Source organism: Sesamum indicum, linkage group LG13, assembly GCF_026168435.1.
Source record: "Sesamum indicum cultivar Baizhima isolate 11 linkage group LG13, ASM2616843v1, whole genome shotgun sequence".
Taxonomy (NCBI): Eukaryota; Viridiplantae; Streptophyta; class Magnoliopsida; order Lamiales; family Pedaliaceae; genus Sesamum; species Sesamum indicum.
In genome coordinates, this window is record NC_142669.1 from 2,136,911 (window position 1) to 2,156,801 (window position 19,891).

Sequence of the window (19,891 nt, forward strand, 5' to 3'; positions counted from 1 at the left end):
GGATTTTTTAAGAAGGCACACATAATCTGGTTTGGTATTGTCAATAAAACCAACAGGTTGACTCATGTAAATGTGTTCATCTAAGTCACCATGTAAAATACAGTTTTCACGTCCATTTAATTGTAGTGTGCAGTGAGAGTACGAATGATATGAACAGTGGTGTATGTTACTACAGGAGAGAATATTTCATTATAGTCTATTCCTTCTTTTTGGGTAAATCCTTTTATTACTAGTCTAGCTTTATACTTAATAGGATTTTCTTGTTTGATCTTAAAGATCCATTTGCAGTCTACTGCTGATGAGTTCTTAGGTTTAGAAACTAAAGTCCAAGTTTCGTTAAGTTTTAAAGATCTCATTTCTTCGTTCATAGCACTTAGCAATTTTTTAAATTTCATAGCTTCTTCAGCACTAGTTGGTTCAGATAATTCAGCACTAAAGGCTGTGTGAAAATCTTTAAGGGGGACTCTAGTTTGTCTTCTACTCTTATCCCTGGCAAATTGGTAATTATAAAGGGAATTTCTGTATTTTCAATATTAATGTTATCATTTTCAGCTTTTTGTTCTACTATGTTATCATTATTCCCTTCCCCTTCTTGGTTATCCTCTAGATGTTCCTCCACCTCATTAAAAACAGATTCTTTTTGCCTAATTTGAGTTTTATCTAAATATGGCAATTCATTTTCATTAAAGGCAACATTCCTACTTATTAGTACCTTAAAGTCAGGTTGACTACGAACCCAAAGTCTGTAACATTTTATTTCCTCATAATAACCAATAAAAACACATTTAACCGATCTAGGTTCTAATTTGTCTATGTTCTGATGAACAAAAGCAGAACATCAAAAAACAGACAGGGATGAGATATCAGATTTTTTACCAGTCCAAACAAATCAAGAGTTTTACCAGATAGAGGCATAGAAGGAGACAAATTTATTAAATAAGCAGCAGTAAGAATAGCTTCACCCCAAAAAGATTTAGGTAAACCTGAGCTTATCAATAAGCATCTAATTTGTCAAGCAAAGTGCGATTCATATGTTCAGCCACGCCGTTTTGTTGAGGGGTATAGGGGTTTGTTTTGTGCCTTTTTATTCAAAATTTTCACATAGGTTTGAAAAATCTTTATTACAAAACTCAATCCCATTATCAGTTCTAAGAGATTTCAACTTTTTTTCAGTTTGATTTTCCATAAAGACTTTCCATTTTTCAAAAGTTTCAGACTTCTGTTTCATTAGGAAAACAAATACCCTTTCTAGAAAAGTTATCAATTAGGATAAAAAATAACGATTACCACCATGCGTTGGAAACCTAGAAGGACCTACACATCAGCATGTACATAATCCAGAATGAATGTAAACATAGAAGGGTTTAAGGAAGATGAAATAGGAAAATGCACTTTATGGTGTTCACCCATTACGCATTCGTCACAGAATTCTAGTTTTTCTATTTTATCATTTAAGATCCCTTCCTTTTTCAGAAATTCTAGTCCTTTAAGACTTATATGGCCAAGTCTTTTATGCCATAATGCAGTCGTATCACATTCATTCACAGATGCAACCATGGAATCATAAGTAACAGAGCATAAATACAAGTTTCATTTCTTTTCAGCTTTGAAAACAACAGGTGAACCTTTCATGATTTTTTTGTCCCTTTCCCCACCTACCTTCTAAACCCTCTTCTTCAACAGCAGCACAAGAGATAAGGTTATGAGTCAAATCAGGGACATATCTAACATTTCTTAAGGTTAACTTATAACCTTCTTTAAAATTTAAGGAAACTTCACCAAGACCCATAATTTCGCATTTCTTTTCGTTTTCCATAGAAATAAATCAAGAGTTTTCATATCTAAAGTTTGAAAAAATTTCTTTAAAAGAACGCATATGAAAAGTACAACCAAAATTAATAAGCCATTCATATTTGTTCACAGAGTGCACAAAGTTTGCTTCACACACCACAAAAACTTCTCCAGAATTATCGTTAGAAACATTATTCACTTTTTCTTTTTTTTTCATAATGTCTATCTCTGTTTTCACGTTTGGGTTTCCTACAGTCTTTAATATAATGACCCTTAATACCGCAATTGTAACAACGCCTTTCTCTACTTTTATCTTCTTTATAGAAGTTTTCCCTAGTCCTAGATTTACTCCCGCTACCACTTCTACTTTTACTCCTACTTCGAATTCTACTATTGTTTCTAAATCCAGAATTTCTAAATTTAGGTCTACCCCTAGCAAGATTGACCTCATTATAATTTTGACTAGGTTTTTTTGTTTTTAAGTCCATTTCCTTACTCTTAAGACCATTAATAACCGTATCTAGATTTACAGTATCCCTACCAAATTTTATAGCTGCTTTTATGCGAGAGTAAGATTCAGGAATAGAATTAAATAACACAATAGGAGAGTATTCATCAATATTTTTGTCACAAGTAAGTTTTATATCTTGTATCAACTCAGTAAAGTCATCAAGGTTTTCATCAATATTTTTGGATAAGTCAACTTTATATCGAAAAAATTTTTCTAAGAGAAAAAGCTTATTGGGCAAGGATGTTTCAGTGTATAGGTCTTCTGATTTTTTCCAAAGATCTTTAGAGGAATTTTGTTTTCCTATTTTTCTAAGGGCAGTGTCTGAAAGATTTAAAATAATAGAGGAATAGGCAAATTCATCATTTTCCATTTTCTTTTCTTCAAAAATGTTTTCAGTGTATTTACCGTCTATAGCTTTAAACACCTTTTGTTGAATCAAAATCCCTTTCATTTTTTGTTGTAAGATTGAAAAGTCACTTTTACCGTCAAAAGGTTGTAGATTATAACCGACCATTTAAAAAAGATTTTAAGAATATTATTAAAGAGGAATTTAAGAAATCACAAGTTTTTCAAGAAAATTTTGTAGCAAGTTTTAAAAAAAAAGTTTTCAATTTTTTAAGAAAATTATTGAATATATCACAGATTTCACTAAAATAATTATTAGCAGCAAGAAAAATCACAACAGATTCGAAGCAAAGTTCAATAGAGTTTAGAAATAACTTCAGATTAAGATAATCACCAGAAATAATATCAAATCACAGCATATCGAGAAAAATAAGTAGAGATCATACCAGATCACGAGAGATCAAAATAACAACCAGAAATAATATAAAATCAGAACAGATCGAGATAATAACCAAAGATAATATTAGGTCACAACAGATCAGGATAATAACCAGAAATAATTTCAGATCACAACAGATCGAGAGAATAACCAAAGAAAATATCATATTACAACAGATCAAGATAATAACCTACAGATCTACGGCCTTTCCAGCCTAAATCTCAACCAGATACCCGGCGACCTCAAGGGTCCGGCCAAGTGGGATAATAGGGGGAAAAATCCTCGGTTAATCGGTAGAAAATAAAAATTCAGAAATTTAAAGAGGAGGGTTTAAAGAGTTACCACCACCACGACAAGAAGCATATCAGAACGAGGCTCTGATACCACTGTAGGGTACAAACCCGAGTGGTATCTCTTTGTCAACTGAATACTTATTCAACTATTACAATGATTTTGGTGTACGAAACTCCTTAATAATACAAACCAAAATATTACAAACCAAATAATGAATAACAGAATATCAAAAGGAATGAACGAATAAAACAATATTTTGAAAGTGGCTCAAGAACTTAGCCAGATTCAATCATAGAAGGGACATGGTCACTTGGCATCGCACCCACAAAAGCCGACCCGCGGTTGCTCCTCATAAAGACGAGATCACAGAGATCAACACAGAAAAAACCGGTCACACTAGACCCACAGTTCACTTAGAACTTTAAGAAGAGATCTCAGAAATATTGCTCGATTTTTAATGGTGTTTGAATGAGGGGCAAAGCTCCAATTTTATAGAGAAAAGAATCGATGAAAAGAGGCAGATTGGGGTGGCTTTCCTAAAGCCATTAAGTTGGCTTAGGAAAGCCACCACCATTAATGGCTGTTAAGAGGTAAGGAAAGAGCAGCCATAGAAGGCAGGTAGGTTTGAGAGAGAGAGATTTACAATCGGCGCAAGAAGGTAAGAGGGGAGAGGGAAAATGGGTTAGGTTTAGGGTTAGGTAGGTATTTATATAAGTGTATCTGGGTCGGGTTATGGGTTGGACCGGGTCGAGTAAGGGCCTCCAAGTGGGTCGGCTTTATGTGGGCTTTAGTAAATGGATCCTGGGCCATAAATCACAACGTACTCCACCTTGAACCAAACCCAATTTAGGGAAAAGGTCTTGGAGTTCCTGACTGAATCTGGGTCTTGCATCATTGCCATAAGAAATTCTCCTTGGGTGTACATGAAAAAATAAAATGGAAGTGCTTGGAAGCACATGTTAGTCTGGAAATAAATTTAGAATTTTTAAGTAGGTAATGAATTTTTCAAGAGGCAAGCTTTTTGTATCCATATCCGTAGGATTTTTTTTTCAGTTTTGATTTTCTCCAATTTTATAACTTCTTTACTAACGATACCTCGCATGAAGTGGTACCTCACATCAACGTGTATTGTTCTATCATGGAAAACAGGATTCTTACACAGCTGTATAGAATATCGGCTATTAGATTATACCGTGAGTTTTTTCTTGGAGAAACCAATTTCCTTTATCAAACTGTCTAACAAAATAGCCTCCTTAAAGGCTTCTGTCGTAGCAATATATTCGGCCTCTGTGTTAGATAAAGCAACTATATGTTGTAGTTGGATTTTCATCTTATGCATGATCCACAACATTGGAATCGAAGAAGTGTGTAAAGAGTAATATAATAAAGGGTTTAATGCATTTTTAGTTATGTATCTATGCGATTTTGGGAAATTGGTCCTCTAACTTTCACTACGAAAAAAGGGCTTATTAGGACGGATTTTAGGATGGCTTGATGTCCCATTTTATTTTTGAGATGATGTTTGGGATGATTTTTGAACAAAACAATGTCCATATATTTTAGACGGTTTGCCGAAGCCGTTCCACAATTTAGGACAGAAATTAGGACAGTCTATAAAAGTCGTCCCAAAATCCGTCCAAGAGACGAATAATTGAAATATAAGTTTGGGACAGCCTTATTGATTATTTGGGACGCCGTTTGGCACAACCTTCGGGACGTGTTTTTATTTTTATTTGGGATCGAATGTCGTCTGAAATCTCATTTTTGGGATGAATAATTAAATTAAAATATAAGTCTAGGATAGACTTACGGACGGTTTGGGACATAACTTTAAAATCCAATATTTTATTTTTGAATGATTTTTGGGACGACCTTTAGGACGGAATTGTCCTTATTTGGGAGAATTTGATTGTATAAATTTATAATTGAAGACTATTTTTTATACGAGAGAAATTAAAATTAGCCAAAATAATTTAAATTCAATTTATAGTTCATAATTTGAATTTCAAAATAGAAACAATTAAATTTAAAATTCTAGTCTAACGGCTAGGGCGAATGTCGGTCGGTTGGCTGAGGGTCTGCAACTTCTTCGTCCAACTGTTGTGTGGAATCCACTGTTGGGGCATCAGTAGTTGGTGGCTGGTCGGGGCATAGCATCTGGATCCCCATCTTGTCAAAGAGCATACCCAACGTATGTTTGATTTTCTGAAGCTGTGTTTAGACAGGAACTTTTGGCGGCAAAGTGCAATTGGAAGTCAATGCTCTATCGTGGTCCACGGGTGAGCAGAATCTGACGCTAATACCTTGAACCCATGCTAAAGACTCGAACCTGCTTTCAACCCAAAGTTGTTCCTCCTAAAGGTGTGACACTAACAACAGATGAGCCACCCTCCTCCGGTGGCGTCGGCTGCGAGGCACGCTCCTCGAGCATCTTTCAATATGTCTCCTGAAAATAAGTAAGATATAATACGTTAGTAAATTGACAAGAAATGATAGGAAGAAAATTGACAAGTTAATTACTTAAAAGTCACTGGTAAGCTTGCTCTATATTTTTTCTTAGAATCACTAACAAGATAAAAAATGAACAAAATTATTTCTCTCATAACTTATATTTTCTTGTTTATAAAAATATACAATTTATTTCTTACTCAATCAATCCAAACAATTAATGAATGGTCGAAAAGTAATAGGTACGGCAACAACAATCTCTTTAGGTCGAGTTGCTCTTAAGAGAAAAATCAATTCCACATCTGAAATGTGGTTTCAGAATCAATCACCAGTATTTCACATTAACAGTTATCCTAGAAGCCACCTTCGAAACAATTGCTTAATGGCAGCAGAAGGAGTTTAGTACAAGTGAACCAATAAGCAATCGAAACATCTAGTCCTCTGTAAGCAATTAGTATATATCTCATAACTAGTTTCAATCTCTAATTGCTTAAGATTTTAGCAGCACGTAATGCTTTAATTGTAAGGAGAACTAACCTAAAAGTTTTTATGTCTAGAAGTTATGAAGTGTTGCATACCAGAATGATGACATAAGCCATTAGCAAAAACCACTTGAAAGTAATACCTCTCTCGCATCTTCAGTTGTTTTGCAAACAAAGGTTGATCCAAACACATATTCCATGGCACTCTGCACAGCCGTAATATATCTTAGGAGGTTGTAGATTACAAAAGTTTGAACTTTCACATTTTGAAAAGTATGAGTTCGAATCAAAATCCAGGCCAACATTGGACCAAGGAGAAAGCTTTTGACCACTCATGTTTATATTCAAGACAAATAGGATAAAGGCATAAAGTGTTAAATTTCATATAATAAAATGGGCAAATATGCAAGGGGGAAGCTATTCTAGAGAGAAATGGATCTTCTCTAATTTTTGTAAAAATATTCATTCTCACAAATGAAGCTGTACAAGGAGATTAAACATACAATGAGCGTAACCTCCCCAACAAACTAACAAACTTTGTTACATAAAAGACGAGAAAAGGCAGTTAGAGAATATCTATCCCGTATCTAAGAAAACCGCTGACATGGCACGTGCGACTTGATAAGTGACCTCAATGTCAGCGATCTGAGCTACAATTGGTACTATATTATGATGTTCTGTGAGTTCGAGTGCGACCTCACGATGACTAGACTGGACTGCGACCTCAACATGTTCAACCTGGTTTTCGGCTTCAAGATGATGAGGCTGGGAGGACGCCAAATTCTCAACAGCCCCCCTATAAGTTGGACGTGGCTCAAATGGAACAGGGACAACTTGGAAAGCATGGGGGTGAAGGTTGAGACAGGTAGGATCTTAGTAAACAAATCAGCGAGCTGCACACAAACGAAGGTGAAATGAAGGCTTTTATAGGCATCTCGAACTAAATAACAGTCTGCTCGATGTGCTTAGTTCGCTCATGAAATATATGATTGGCCAAAATGTGTAGAGCTGCCTTGTTATCACAGAAAAGGTCAATGGGCAAAGAAGCGAAAATGCCGAGATCAGCTAAGATGTACGACAGCCAACGCAGTTCGCAAACAGTGGCAGTGAGGCTATGATACTCGGCCTCAGCGGTCGACCTGGAGGCAGTAGGCTGCTTCTTAGTCTTCTAGGATACTAAAGCAGATCCAAGGAATATACAAAAACCTGTAAGCGAATGCCTGGAGTCCAGACAAGAGGCCCAATCTGCATCGTAGTAAGCCTACAATTTTAGAGAGTTGTGTGAAGGAAGGAACAGTCCCTTAGACTGACAACCTTTAAGGTAGCGAACTACATGAAGAGCAGCACACCAGTGAGAAGCACAAGGATTCGTGAGAAATTGACTGAGTTGTTGGACTGAGTAGGAGATGTTCGGGCGAGTAAATCCCAGGTATAATAAACGTCCCACAAGTCAACGACAACAATCAGGGTTAGGAAGCATTTCATCAGAGAGGGAGTGTAGCTTCAGGCCTTGAGGGAAAGGTGTAGGTGCTGACTTAGCCTGACTAAGACCTGTGTCGCGGATAATGTCCATAACATACTTGGTTTGTAACACATACAGACCATCACCATTGCGAGCAATCTCGAGCCCAAGAAAGTAGTGAGCATCGCCAATATCCTTGATGGTGAACAGGTCGTGGAGGTAGTCTTTCACCTCCTAAATCCTAGACAGAGAGGGGCGAGTGAGTAATATGTCATCTACGTAAACTAGCAGCGCCATCAGGCCAGTAGCAGTATGCTTGACAAAGAGACAGTGATTATGGGCCGATTGATGAAAATCGGTGGTAAATCGAAGGGTAACTTTCACATTCCATTGGTGAGAAGCTTGCTTAAGCCCGTTCAGCGACCTCTACAACATACAGACTAAGTGATAGGCCATAATGTAACCCTCAGGTGTAGTCATATAAATGTCCCCATCCGAATGCCCGTGTAGAAAGGCATTATTGATGTCAAGTTGCTGCAAAGGCCATCCACGAGCTGCAGTTGCAGTAAGGAACAGTCGGACCGTGACAGTCTTAGCGACCGGAGAGAAGTTGTCCGTGTAATCGACCCCTTCGACCTGTGTAAAACCCTTGGCCACCCCAAACGATCTTTATGTCTTTCCACTGTACCATCGGCTCGAAGTTTGGTCTTGTAGACCCATTTGCAACCAATTGCCCATTTTCCTTCAGGTAGCGGAGATAAGGACCAAGTTTCGTTCTTCTTCAAGGCATCCAGCTCACATCGCATCACATCCCTCCATTCTTGATGCTGAACAGCCTCTGTGAATGACCTGGGCTCCTGCAAAACAGACAATGAGGCCACAAAGGACATATTGCGGAGCTAGTGGAGAGAAGGGATGAGGGAGATCGGGTGTTGCAAACAAAGTCATCGAGCCAACCAGGTCACTGTATATTCTTGGCACACCGGCAAAGAGGAGGTACAGGGAAGGATGAGGAATAGTGGAGTGGGAGAGCGAGTGACTGGTGTAAGGAGGTAGGAGGTAGGGATTAAGGAATGTGGATATTGAGATCGGCATGTGAGGGAACTATAGGAAGAGGACAGGTCGTTGTGGTAGATTCTGTGGTGGAGTAAGGGAATTGGTCTTCATAGAATTGGACATCTCTAGAGGTGAAGGTGCATTTATTCTCAAGATCATAGAGTTTATACCCCTTTTTACGTCGCGGCATAACCTATCATGATACACTTCAGGGCTTTAGACTCGAATTTGTGTTTGTGGGGATTAGTGTTGGTCACATAGCAAAGACACCCAAATGTGCGGAGATAGGTATAGGAAGGAGAAAGATTGTAAAGGAGTTCATAAGGGGTCTTCCAATGGAGTAATTTTGAAGCGATTCGATTTATGAGGTAGGTTGCTGTCAGGAGAGACTCCCCCCAGAATTTAATGGGCAGGGATGCTTGAAATAACAGAGCTCATGCAACATCGAGCAAGTGACGATGTTTGCGCTCAACCCTTCCATTTTGTTGAGGGGTATAGACACAGGAAGTTTGGTGGATTATTCCTAGGTTACTAAAAAGGGCACGACAACTATTATTAAGGAATTCAGACCCATTGTTAGATCGCAAGATTTGGCAGACTTGTTAAAATGGTTAAGGATGAGGTTGAGAAAGGTTTTTAAGGTAGCAGTGACCTGGGAGTTGTGATGAAAAAGGTAAGTCTATAGACTGCGACTATGATCATCTAAAATGGTTAAGATGTAATTGCAATTTGATAGTGTGGGGGCTTTTGTATGGTCCCCAAAGATCTATATGAGTGAGGTTGAAAAGAGCGATTGACTGTGTTTCACTGCCAAGAAAGGGAGCTGGCGTTTGTTTTGCCTTATGACATGTTTCACACGATAGATTTAATGGTTCACTGTTTAAATTCAATACTGAAATTTGTTTCAAAATATGTAAAGGTGCGTGACCTAATCTATGGTGCCAAGAGGCGGCATCACATTCATTAGAATGAAAAAAGGAAGCAGAGTGGCAGTAGGTCGCAGGCTAGGGAACAGAGGCAGCATCATATTGCTTAACAACATAGAAGTTCTTGAGAAGGGATCCCATAAGCAGGTTTCTCTTAATTACCAGGTCCTGCAAGACACAGCTCGTTTTAGTGAAATTGGAAGGCACAAGAATCATTGCGACAAAGCTGAGAGACTAAAGCAGATTAATAGAAAAGAAAGGAATGTAGAGGACATGGGTGAGTGTGACTGTCTTAATTAAGTGCACCTCACCAATATACGGTGCGATCTTCTTGGTGCCATAATGTAAAATTATAGGGTGTGGGCGTGGAGGTTTAGAGTATGAGAAACAAGCAGATTAGCACATATGTGATGGGTGGCCCCGGTGTCAATTATCCAGGAACCCAAGTCAATAGAGGTTTCAGATACATTACCAACAAAATCATCTTCGGTGTGGCGCTCAAAATTGGCAGAGCTGGTGAGTGGATCTGATGGCATGTCCGCCTTTTGCATGAGTTTGATGAGATCGCTCATCAATTCAGTGATCTACTTTGTGGGGGCTGAGCTACCAGCGACTTCCTTCACATCCGCTGCTGTGGCAGCAAAACCTTTGAAACCTGATCCCTTGCCTTTTCTGTTGTCGCTAAGAGCCTTATACCAATCTGGATCTCGTGAAGATGGAAGCAGGTCTCTCAAGTGTGTCCAGATTTATGACAGCGTGAGCATATCGTGGCGCACTTATCGAGAGGGGGTCCCCTCTGGTTTCGGAATCTGCTTGCACTGTCCCGTCTACCATCCTCGGATGCGATCTGGTAAGCCAGGTGGCTGGAGGAGTCACCTATGTTTCTGTGAATGGTTCGCTGGTTTTCTACCGTGAAGAGCATTGAGAAAGCTCGTTCAATGTTGGGTAGGGGATCTTGCATCAACAACTAACTCCTTTCGGTATCATAACTTTCATGTAGCCCCATGAGAAACCGTAACAATTGTGTAGCTTCATCCCTTGCTGTAATTGCCTTGTTAACCCCACAGGTACAGGCCTCGCGGGTGCAGCTCGGTGTAGGGGATAAACACTGGACCTCATTCCAGAGCTTTTTGATCCTCGTCATACATGCTGTTAGCGACATATCCTGTTGGGCAATAGAAGCTATTTCCCATTGAATCTGGTAAACCATCGTGCCATTGTTGCGCCCATACCTTCCTTGGATCTCAGCCATAGTTCTCGTGAGGAAGAGACATACATAAAACCCTCCACAATTTCCTTGGAGATGGAGTTCCAAATCCACGAGGTGACCATTAAGTCCACACGCCTCCACTACTCAAAATTAACAGAGCCCATCATTAGCCTGGGAAGGGTCCCATCAATGAAATCAAGTTTCATCGTTTCGAGCACGACATACACTGCGCGGCTCCAAGATAAAAAATTGGTTCCATCCGAAGATGAGGAGGACAAAACTATTCCGGAGTGCTCCGAAGGATGTAGGTACAGAGCATCCTTCTCAAGTTGGTCTGCTTCAGGTCCACGGTTTAAATCTGTCACAGCAGCGAACGGTGTATCGGTGGTAGTTCCGACGTCGTATTCAGAGTCTTCACAAGTAAGGCTCTGATACTGTGTTAAATTTCATATAATTAAAAGGGAAAAAATGCAAGGAGCCATTCTAGAGAGAAATGGATCTTCTCTAATTTATGTAAAAATGTTCATTCTCACAAATGAAGGTGTACAAGGAAATTAAATATACAATGGGCGTAACAGCCCAAACAAACTAACGAGCTTTGCTACATAAAATACAAAAGAAGGCAGTTAGAGAATATCTATGAAGTATCTAAGAAAATTGCTGACGTGGCACGTGCGACCTGATGAGCGACCTCAATGTTAGCGATCTGAGCTACAGTTGGGACTATGTTCTGAAGTTCCGTGAGTTCGAGTGTGAGCTCACGATGACTGGAGTGGACTACAACCTTAATATGTGCGACTTGGTCTTCGGCTTCAAGATGACGAGGCTGGGAGGAGATAAACTCTCAACATAAAGCAACAAACAATTATTTATATAAGTGAAATAACTGCCACTGACAAGAAAGTTTTCAATTGGTATAAATTAGACATTAATCCAGAAATTTTGAATAGTTTACTTGGTACTCCTTCTCATGCTCGTCTAGACTCTTTGAAAGATCCTGAAAACTTTAGGATGAAAATTAGGATAGTCTATAAAAGTCGTCCTAAAATCCGTCCAACAGACGAATAATTGAAATATAAGTTTGGGACAACCTTATTAATGATTTGGGACGACGTTTGGCACAACATTTGGGACGTGTTATTCTTTTTATTTGGGATGGAATTTTGTCTGAAATCCCATTTTGGGACGAATAATCAAAGTAAAATATAAGTCTTGGATAGACTTACGGACGGTTCGGGACATAACTTTAAAATCCAATATTTTTGTTTTGAATGATTTTTGGGATGGGCTTTGGGACGGAATTTTCCCTATTTGAGAGAAATTTGATTGTATAAATTTATAATTGAAGACAATATTTTTTATACGAGAGAAATTAAAATTAGACAAAATAATTTAAATTCAATTTATAGTTCGCAATTTGAATTTCAAAACAAAAACATTAAAATTTAAAATTCTGATCTAACGGCCAGGGAGAATGTCGGTCGGTTGGCTGAGGGTCTGCAACTTCTTCGTCCTATTGTTGTGTGGAATCCTCTGCTGGGGCATCGACAACTGGTGGCTGGTGCGGGCACAACATCTAGATCACCATCTTGTCAAAGAGCATACCCAACGTAAGTTTGATTTCGTGAAGCTGTGTTGGGACATGAGGTTTTGGCGGCGAGGTGTAATTGGAAGTCAATGCTCCATCGTGGTCCACGAGCGAAAGGCATCTGACGTCAATGCCTCGAATCCCATGCCAAAGACTTGAACCTACTTTCTCTCTCTGGCCACCTCAACCCATAGTTGCTCCTCCTAAGGGTTTAATACTAACAATAGATGAGCCACCCTCCTATAGTGCCGTTGGCTGCGAGGCTCACTTCTCGAGCATCCTTCGATATGTCTCCTGAAAATAAATAAGATATAACATGTTAGTAAATTGACAAGAAATAATAGGAAGAGAATTGGCAAGTTAATTACTTAGATGTCACTGGTAAGCTTGCTCTATATTTTTTCTTAGAAGTCACTAGCAAGATAAAAAACGAACAAAATTATTTCTCTCATAACTAATATTTTCTTGTTTATAAAAATATACAATTTATTTCTTACTCAATCAATCCAAACAATTTATGAATGGTCTAAAAGTAATAGGTTTGGAAACAACAGTCTCAGTAGGTCGAGTTGCTCTCAAGAGAAAAATTTTGCAAGCAAAGGTTGATCCAAACACATATTCCATGGCACTCTGCACAGCCGTAATATATCTCAGTAGCTTGTAGATTACAAATGTTTGAACTTTCACATTTTGAAAAGTATGAGATCGAATCAAAATTCAGGCCAACATTGGACCAAGGAGAAAGCATTTTGACCACTCATGTTTATATTAAAGGCAAATAGGATAAAGGCATAAATCAACAAACTATTATATCCGTGAAATAACTGCCACAAATGAGAAACCTACAATTGGTATAAATTAGACATTAATCCATAAATTTTGAATACTTTACTTGGTACTCCTTCTCATGGTCGTCTAGACTCTTTGAAAGATCCTGAAACTTTTCTTGAGATCTGCAGCATCATCTTCAGCATTTTTTACAGGAGCTTCCATCTTTTCTATAGCTAGCTTTGATTCTTCAAGACTCCTCTCTGTCTGGATATATTAGAAGAACAAACTAGATGCAATTCAAATACAAGCAATACCATATGATGAAGTAAATTTTGCATAAAGTGTACAAGTGAGTCACTCCCAGGAAGGATATCCGAGCAGAAGTATCTGTACATTGGCCACATTCTCTTTCTCAGTTATGAGATTGTTGGTGGTCGACGGTGGGAGGGAGAGTAAACCATGTTCGTTGGTCGGCGCGTGAGAGAGAGAGTGAGAGACTCGGGTGGGGAGAGAGAGAAAGATGTGGTGAAAGGGAAAGGGGATTAGGGATTTGAGGCTAAGTCCTAATTGTATATTAGTATTTTAGGACGATATTACTAGTTCCAATTTGTCGTCCCAAGTATAGTAGCTTAATAGAAGGATATCGTATTTAACAATAGCCGTCCCAATTATAATAGAATTATCCCAAATTCCGTCCCAAAATAATTTATTAAAATTATTTATCAATTAAAAAAATTATAAAAAATACGTCTGTAGCACCAAATTATGTAAATCAATTATTATAGTTGTATTACAACTCAATTAAATTACATAAAAATTAAAAAAAATTATATCATATGTTTACTAAGAAGTATTACGATAATTAAATGTTCATACTTATGAAACTATTTTTGTAATCAACCATCATTACACTATAAATCTTCGACGAAAGCAACTAATTTTAGATATGACAGTTAGATATGATCACATTGATGTTATATTATTGTACTTGAAGTTTCAAGCCAATCCAAATTACGGATATTAATATATCGTATTTTGAAAATTAGAAGTATTATTAGAGGAAAAAACGGGACACCACGTTGGGATGGATTTTAGGACGGAAGAGGAAAAACTATCCCAAACTTCGTCCCAAACACAGCCCCAAGTTTTTGAGATTTTTGAAATTTTAACCCTACATAATTTAAATTTGTGACACACTTTAGAACAATTTTGGGACGGATATTGAATTTAATTTGAATCCATTTTTTTGTCATTTTTAGGCTGTTGCAGGAATTTGAGTGTGGGATGGAGTTTGGGACGACAAAAAATAGCCGTTAGAATTTAGTAGTTGAAATTGTGGGACAGAATTAAGGCCGGCTTGTTGGGACGACATTTGGGAAACATTCCTTTAGAAAATTGGACATCTTCCTGATTGTGCTAATTAAATTTCAGGTCATCGCAAATGTTGTTCCAAATTTGGGATGGCTTTTCCGTCGTCCCAACTATTACCCACCAAAACTTTGGGACATCATTTGGGACGGTTTCAAATGATTACTATTTTTTATCCATTTTTAGAATGGATGTTGGGACGACCCTTTTATTGCAGGATGGTGCGTGCTAGAGCGAGATGTTCCATCCTAAATCCGTCCTAAATCGTCCTAAAATCGTCCAATTTGTGACGAATTTTAGGGCAGATGTTAGACGTTCCAAAATTCATCCCAATGAGGCCTTTTTTTTGTAGTTTTTTTGGTATGGCGAATTGGTCCTATATCTTCTTAAATGTTTGCGATTTTGGTTTTATGTGAATTAAGCTAAATTAATGTCCATTTTGTCCTTCCATAGAAAAATCTCTTCTAGTCCATACACATGCTCTTAGTTTCACCTAACATGGTTACGAAATAAAATTAAACCTCCGCAAAGTCATACCTTGCTTTGACGGGTTTGTTTTCGAATATTCTATGTCCTCGATTTTACGGACTTCCTCCAATAATACTACCGCAGTAGATGGTTCGTAGATACTTGGTTCCTTCAGCAACAAAACAGAACAACCCTATTTTATTTCCTACCTTAGGGCGTAAAAGATACTCCCAAATGGAGACTTAATAAAATCTTGGGTGATTAAATTGAACAGAAACCTTTCTTTATTGAAGAAAATTTGAAATATTATATAGATATTTCTTCCTCTATAGGAAGAGACATCTGCTTAGACTCTCATATAGAGGACTACACTTTTTGGGGAAATCACCATAAAATTAAAAATTTAAAACTACAAAGATTCGAAAATTCAAGATATTATGCTTTAAAGAGTTAGAGAAATTTCCGATGATCCCCATCTGCTTCATTCCCTTCTTATTTATAACCTTCCATGGACTTTAAATTTTGTTTTTGATGATGTCATTGCGTTCGTTATCTCTTTATTTTTTTCGAATGACGTCATTGCATTCATCATCCTTGCGTCCTTTCTAGCTTGTCGACATGTGCTCTCTAGTTGGCTTCCCTGCTTTCTAATTGTTGGCCCTTGTCATTTTCTGCCGACAGTCTTTTGAATATTTACATTATGAGGATTTTAATTCGCCTTGTAAAAATCCTTTCTTTTACCCTTATCTTGTTTCGATTCTGGTTTTTTTTTTTGTTATGAATTTTAGTCCGGAACAAGGATTTTTCCTGCTTTTGACAGCAAGGGCATACATTGTTATGCCATTGTCCAACATGCAGCATATTGCATGTCTTCATCCTCGTGGCCTAGTTGTAGGCTGCTTGTTAGAAAGGAGCGGTGAGTGGATCAGCCGCAGAACCCGCAAGCGGAAGCAGTGATTAAAATACATTAATTAAAAAATGAATACAATTAATCATGCACAAAAGCACATGGGCCAACCCAACAAAATTAAAATTAAAAGACATACATACGGTCTAGTGCTCCGTGATCATCCATCCACATTCAACTAGCATATAATATTATTTAATCGTGCTAGATAGGAAAATTAATATCACAAGAAAAGACAACATGATATCCAAATCATGACATACAATTATATGCAGAAAATAACAAGCTTAAAATTTGCAGTTAAAAGGATGACAAAGTCCCGTGCATCCAATGCACACAAACAAACCAAATTAATTTAACCAATTTAATTCTAGAAAAAATCCATTTTTATCTGAAATTATTAATATCTTTCAGAAAATATGCAGAAATTAAAATATCCAATTTTCTGGAAGAAACGGTGAAAAATGACCCAGCCATTGGCCTTTAGTCACAGCAGCAGCCCAGCAGCCGTACGCGTGCAAGGGCTGGCTCCTCTACCAGCACGCGCGGGCGCACAGGATCTACGCAGGATGTGCGCACAGCCGCGCACTGCCTGTGCGTGCAACCTCGTGTGCGCACTACCTTCCAGCATGCGCACACAGCGCGCGTTGGCCAGGCTACGCGCAGGCTCTCATTGCGCGCGCATGCCGTGCACTGCCGGTCGGCAGTGCAGTGTTGCAGTACCAAAATTATTTTTTTATTTCTACATAATAAACTGAAAGCAAAAACAAGCATTTTACGAGAAATCCAATTTTCTTAAAAATACTTAAATCATCCTAAAATTACAAAATTAAACAAGTTAATTTCTCATATAATTATCTAAGAATAAGCAAAATAAACAACATGCTTCAAAAGAATAAAAATCACGTCAACATGCTTATTCACATAAAAACCATAGCCCCACATCGGACCGGGCTCTGATACCACTTAAAAGGAGCAGTGAGTGGATTGGCCCGGGAACGCGCAAGCGAAAGCGTTGATTAAGGGAGAAAATAAGGGAGAAAACAAGTGTGTTGGGAGAGAAAGGAGGCGGCCGAATAGGGATCCCTTAATTCCCTTTGCTAGAAGAAAATAAGGGAGAAGACACACCAAGTGTAATTCGAGAGAGAGGAGGCGGCCGATTGGAGTTGTTCTACGGTAGGAGGATTTTTTTGTGTTGTGTAATAATTAATTATTTCAAATAACTAATTAGAATACATATATCCCTTGTATGGATGTATTAGAATGTGTCGAGGCTCATTCCATTATCCATAAGGCTATATATTCTTTATTCCAAATAAAGAATAACCAACATAGAACTTTCCAAAAGTGAGAATTGCTAGTCAATTATTTCCTTCCCTAGAATTATCCAATGTGTTTAATTTAGGGGGTGTTTGGCCGATTTTAATGGGATAAAAATACAATGCCCAACTAATTTTAATTAAGTTCAATTTACTTAAAATCTACCTAATTAAGCCCATCATATATTTAATCCAATTAAATACATAGGACGAATAAGTCTTATTAATTAATAAGTCTAACTTATTATAATAAAGACAAGTCCAGTATTAATCCTACCAATTTATCCTTGGACTCCTCCATCCGATGGATCTCTCTCATGTGTAAGTAATCCAATTACTTATGGAATTAATTCCTCATCCTTTCTCAGTGATTTGTGTCTGACTCTTTAGGTTCACCTCTCAGCTAGACTTGGGCTATTGTCAAACACTATTATTAATTAAATTAAATTTAATTAATAGTTCTTGATCAACCCTTGATCAAGAAAGCCCATCACCATGGGTGGCCATCTAGCAACGGTCCATGGCACTAGAGACTAGGCGAATATCCATGTGAACTATTAGGCTCTTGAATCCATACAGGTACGGTCCTTCTGTCTACTGTCTTTGGCTTTAGTCTAGGGCATGAAATTTGGTATCAGTTCCTATCATGGATTAGACATCTATGCTTAATATTGAGATCGCGTTACGCCAAATTGCTCGGTGTAGGAACCTCTTTTCCTATTCGACCAATAACTATAGCATCAGGTTCGTAGAGTGTAAACGCATCTCCAAGTGCATAGGAGATATCCCTGTCATGTATTGACAGGGGACGGATGCTCTTCTTGAACCTCACCATCCTCACTAGTTGCTTTGACTGTAATGGACAAGGCTTATGATGACCATATTTGTGACACGATCACCTCTCACACAAATTCAAGATATAGTCATCATATGCACGTGACTGCGTGATTCCTCAAGTCTGAGGATTACTCCTGTAGAATCGAATCTGGGGATTCGAGTAATACCTACCAAGCCTCCAACATTTCTATATGATGATCCCCACGAGTCAGTTCAGTCGATTCGACATCTAGCCGATCGACCCACTAAGATCGCATAGACGTCCCACGTCTATTACTGATGAAATGCGGCACTCATCAAATGAATGTGATTCTTAATACAAGTCTCCATAGGACACTCGATGCCCATTCTCAAGGTCCTCGACTTGGAACATTTTAGATCCAATCCTTGGCAGTTGATTTCATGACCGCCATCCAATGCGCAGTCCAACGTTGCACGGTTGTCAAAGTGGTCTATGGACTTTATTGTGATGTCTAAAAGAAATGTAAACATATACAATGAGCACAACAAAGAAAATGCCAATAGTGAATATTCATTTTATTCACTAAATAATATTACATGGATTCGAGTTATTGTCAGAATGGATTACAAGTATGTGAATCTAATTGGCTTCCAGGTCACCTATTCTAACAATCTCCCACTTGACCTAAAGCCAATTACCCATTGACCTCAAAACCATGTTATCTAGATGCTGAGTATGGGAAATTTGCCACATCGGCTTGGTAAGTGGATCCGCTATGTTTTCTGCTGAGCTGACTCGGTCCATCCTAACATCACCTCTGCTCACCATCTCTCTAAGCATATGGTAGCATCTAAGAATGTGTTTAGAATAGTGATGAGATCTCGGTTCCTTTGCTTGTGCTATCGCCCCGTTGTTATTGTAGAAGATATCTACTGGCTCAGCAATGCTAGTTACCACACCGAACTCTTGGATGTAGTTTTTCATCCAAACCACTTTCTTAGCTGCTTCAAAAGCTGCTATGTATTCAGCTTCCATGGTGGAATCTGTTGTAGTACCCTGCTTGGAAGTTTTCCAAGCAACCACACCACCATTTAGCTTGAATAACAAACCTGACTGAGATTTGGCATCATCATTGTCCGATTGGAAGCTAATGTCTCTATAGCCTTCCAGTATCAATTCTCCAGCACCGTAAATTGAGAACATATCTTTAGTCCTCTTCAGGTACTTAAGTATGGTCTTGACTGCGCTCCAATGCGCTTCACTAGTGCATGCCTGATATCTGCTTGTCATGTTCAAAGCGTACGCGACATCGAGCTTGGTGTACGGGACAACATATTGAATGCTTCTTACAGTTGAAGCATAGGGGATGTCCGACATTCTTTTAAGTTTCTCATCAATCTTGGGAGACTGCTTGTTGGACATCTTAATCCCATGTGTCATTGGAAGAAATCCTCGTTTTGAGTTCTCCATCTTGAATCTCCTCAGGACTTTATGAATATACGAGGATCCGATCAATTCTAACATCCTTCTAGATCTATCCCTATCGATCTAGATGCCAAGGATGTAAGAGGCCTCACCCATGTCATTCATAAAAATTGTGTGGACAACCATGGTTTAATATCACCCAACATCTTCACATCATTCCCAATGAGCAAGATGTCATCCACATAAATTACATGGTACGCAACCGTGCTCCCACTGATCCTC

General features: G+C 38.3%; 1 pseudogene; it reads right to left on the reverse strand.

Moving 5' to 3' along the window:
* Window positions 1-18,868: 18,868 nt before the first annotated feature.
* LOC148784362 (secreted RxLR effector protein 161 pseudogene) lies at window positions 18,869-19,561 on the reverse strand (annotated as a pseudogene).
* Window positions 19,562-19,891: the final 330 nt, after the last annotated feature.